This window comes from Rattus rattus, chromosome 7 (genome assembly GCF_011064425.1).
Source record: "Rattus rattus isolate New Zealand chromosome 7, Rrattus_CSIRO_v1, whole genome shotgun sequence".
Classification (NCBI taxonomy): Eukaryota; Metazoa; Chordata; class Mammalia; order Rodentia; family Muridae; genus Rattus; species Rattus rattus.
Genome location: NC_046160.1, coordinates 62713826 through 62718517, shown reverse-complemented (window position 1 = coordinate 62718517; position 4692 = coordinate 62713826).

Here is a 4692-nt window from a genome sequence, read left to right as displayed (position 1 = left end):
TATGGTCTTGTCTGCCAAGGGTGAACCTGTTGTACATTATATAAAAATCTGAAGCAGGTTATCTTAGGAAGATTACCTGCCAATCTTTAACTTGTCCTATTATGGTTTCTGACAAGTATTGCAGTAGCAGCTTTCAGATGAAGTTGTAGAACTCTCATCTCTGTCTACATCGTGCCTACCTAGATGATGCCATGTTATAACCTTGAGGAAAGTGGTCTGAACCTCTTAACCTGTAAAACACCAAAATTAAATGTTGGTTTTATAAGTATTGCCTTGGCAATGGTGTCTGTTCTCAGTAGTAGATCCCTAACTAAGACACAATTTGTCTATGGACTGTGGTATTGCAGTGATTAGCCTGACCTTGCTTTTGTTTGGGGACTTTAGATTTGGTAAGTTGTAGAATGATTTAAATGGTGCCCAAAGGGCCATCCTAGTAATAATGTGGAAGATTTTTTTTTGCTTGGGGTTATTTCAACTATGCTGACATAACCCAAAAGGTTTCCGAGGAGAAGAATTTCAGGACATTGCAGAAAGACTGTTTTGTGGTATTTTGGTGAAGAATGTGGCTAGGTTTTTTGCCCTTGTATGAAGAGTCTGCTTCAGGCTAAGATGAAGAGAGACAGATAAATTGCATTGACAAAGGAAGTTTCAGAAATGCACATCAAGTGGTTGGAGATTTAGCTCAGTAGTAGAGCACTTGCCTAGCAAGCGCAAGGCCCTGGGTTCGATCCCCAGCTCCAGAAAAAAAAAAAAAGAAATGCACATCAATGACTTTGTGATCTCCTTAAGTCTTATGAAGAACATTTGAAAGAAGCTAATCACACTGAGAAAGGAAAAAATATAAAATATATAGTTTGAGTATAAAAGGGGAACCTGGAAGTAGAAATGAACTGGAACCGATGTTCTAGGAGATAGCAGACTAAGGAACTAGGATTTTGGGACAAGATCCTATGCAGCTAAATGGTGGTATGCACCTTTAATCCATGGATATAAAGTCAAAGAAATATCTGAGTTCAATGCCAGCATGGGACAGAGAAAGTTATGTCCAGATGTGGTGGAATACTCTTTAATCCAAGCATTTATACAGTTATAGAACACAGAGTCCACGTTCCTGCACAGAAAGTTGTGAAAGACATGTATGACAAAAACTTCAAATTTTTGAAGAACAATATAAAGAACATTTCAAAATATGGAAATATCTGCTATGTTCTTGAATTGGTAAAGTTAACATAGTAAAAAATGATCACCTTACCAAAAGTAATCCACAGATTCTATATAACATATCAAAATTTCAACACAAATCTTTACCTATTTTCAAAGGACAACACTCAGGTTTATATAGAAAATCAGTAAAACAATTATCCTTTGCAATAAAGGAACATCTGGAGATTTCAGCATCCCTTATTTCAAAATGTTCTTTAGAGAAAACATCAGGGTATTGGAACAAAACTAAAAAAGGTTCATAAAAATTTGAATAAAAATTCCTGATATAAATACACATATCTATGGAAACTATCTTTTTGGTAAAGCAGTTAGAAATACACAGTGAAAGCAGAAAAGCATCGACAACAAATGGTGCTGCTATAATGAAATGTCTGTAAATAGAAGCATGAAAATAGATCTATATCTCTTCCCATGCACAATACTCAATGCCAACTGGATCAAAAACCTTAATATGTAGCCAGATACTTTGAGCCTAAAGGAGAGAATGTGGGGACTATCTTATAAGTCATTGGCACAGGAGACAGCACCCCAAACAGAACACCAATAGCGCAGGTTCTTAGAACCATAATCACTTAATGAAACTGAGAATGTTCTATAAGGCAATGAACACCATCAATAGGATGAAACAATAGCATAGGTTATGGAAAAAAATTCTCATCATTTCCACACATAACAGAAGGCCGGTATCCAAAATACATAATCAAGAATCTATATATTAACAAATCAAAGCATGCAACTTAAAAATGGGTTGTAGATCTAAACAGAATTTTTATCAAAGAACTCACTAATGGCAGAGAAGCAGTTAAAGGAATGTTCAAAGTCCTTATGTAACAGTGAAATGCAAATTAAAATGAGACTTGGATTCCATTTTACAAATGTACGAATGATTAAGATCAAAACCAGAAGAGACAGCTAATTCTGATGAGGATGTGTATCAATGAGAACACTACTCAATTGCTGGTAGCAGAGAATACTTTTACAGCAACTTTGGAGCTCACATTTATATAAAAATTGCCATTATAAGTAAATATCTTTGCTACTCATTATTGCACTCTCAAGCATTACCTATGAACATTATTGAAAACACGGAGACCAATTGTATATTCATTTAAAAGAATACCTCACTCAGGATGATAGGTAATCCAATCACAGAAAAATACACATGGTATGCACTCATTGATAAGTGGCTATTAGCCCAAATGCTTGAATTACCCTTGATGCACAGAACACATGAAACTCAAGAAGGATGACCAAAATGTGAATGCTTCTCTCCTTCTTTAAAAGGGGAACAAGAATACCATTGGGTGGGAATAGGGAGGCAAGGTTTAGAACAGAGGCTGAAGTAATGCCCATTCAGAGCCTCCCTGATATGTGGCCCATACATACACAGCCACAAAACTAGACAGATTGATGAAGCAAAGAAGTGCAGGCTGACAGGAACCAGATGTAGATGTCTCTTGAGAGACACAGCCAGAATAAGGCCAATACATAGGCAATGCCAGCAGCAAACCACTGAACTGAGAACACAACCCCCATTGGAGGAATCAGAGAAAGGAATGAAAGAGCTTGAAGGGGCTTGAGACACCAAATGAACAACAATGCCAACCAACCAGAGTTTCAAGGGACTAAGCCACTACCCATGGACTGATACTGGGCTCCAACTGTATAGGTAGCAATGAAGAGCACCAGTGGAAGAGGAAGCCCTTGGTCCTGCTAAGACTGATCCCACAGTGAACGGTATTGTTGGGGGGAGGCCATAATTAGGGGAGGATGGGTAAGGGAACAACCCATGTAAAAGGGGAGGGGCAGGGGTTAGGGGGATGTTAGCCTGGGAACCAGGAAAGGGGATAACAATTGAAATGTAAATAAGAAATACCCAATTTAATAAAGATGGAGAAAAAAATAATACCCCAAAATTTCAATTATGTCATATTAAACATCAAATTATCACCCCTACTATAAACAGCATATGTAAATCTGTCTGTAAATTCATCCATCCATAGGATTTCCTTAGCAGGAAAATATGATTTTGACTTGGGACTACCATCCCTGATGTTCTATTATGAGGGCTGTGTCCAATAAGCTATTCTGGGCAGGTGTATGTGACCTGTTTTCAAGGTGCTCTCCCTTGTCATTTGAGGGAAGGAAATGAGGGAGAAGCCAGGCACTTTGCATCACATGGATTTCATTACATTTTTGTTTTCATCACACATTTTGTTTACCATAAGTTTGTAAATAAATTTGTAATATCAAGCCATTGTGTGATTTTGTAGCTCAGGACAAGAGATAACAATAAAGTAAATTAATATGATACTGTCTTCGTCGATGTCCAGAATCCTGAAGATAGTCAAGGAATGATGTCCTCACACCAACACCATACCCTTGCTCTATATGTATGAATCTAGAAAAAATTTCCTGAAACAGCCTGGATTTGAAGGCCACCTTTATTTGTTTACAATTTTCCGGACCTCACCTCAGATTAGTTTCATTACTCTGGATTTTCTTCCCACCCCTTTTTTAATTGTATGACCCTCCTTGAAATCCCAACTTACATATGCCCATGACATGACTTTGGCCAAATCGGTATGTGATAAGCTCCCTGCCCTCCCTTGTGCAAAGTCACTATAGGGTCCTAGATTAATGTTCCCTTTAAAACGTCCTTATATCCATGATAACTGTTCCCTAGTTTATCTCTAGGAACCTGAAGAACTCACATTGGAGATGGGAAGTAGCCAAAAGTAGAGAGAGTATCTTCATCCTTCTGCTCATTGCACTGGGCCTCACTTTCTAACAGGGTGTGGCAGGAACTGCAAGAGCATCCCTTGTCCAAAAACAACATCTGGCCCGTGCCTTCCAGGACCAGCTTGATCAGGCCATGACCTCCATTGCAGACAACCTTAAATTAGTTCAAGGCCATATAACCTCCTTTGCAAGAGTTGTTATTCAAACAAGAAGTCCTTAGACTTCCTGAACACAATACAGGGACACAATTGCATTTTTCTGGGAGAAGAAAGCTGCTTCTATTTCTATTAATCTAGGCTGGTAGAACAAGATGTATAAATGCCCAAAGACATCCAGGGGAACCTCTCTAGGTAGTCTGTGCCTCCAACACCTTGTTAATCTAACCCCATGTACGTGAACTAGCATTTGGAGCCTTGCTTCTTTTGGCACACTGCCTCATTCAATTCTCTAAATCATCAGAGGAGGATCATTGCAATGACCACTACTATTCAGGTCTTGATTCAATAGCAAATTATTCTCAACATAGGAGATGGCTATTATGGTGGTACTTCTCCACAATAAAAAGAGGAGGAGTTGTGGGACGGTGGACTGTTCCAGGAAACTTGGTAAGGTTGAGTGTTTTGGAAGCCGTGGGAACTCACAATACCATAGGACTGTAGAAACTTCAACTTCTTTCAAAAGGCCCCTGTCAATGACCTTATCTCCCATACTGAAAGAATCATGACA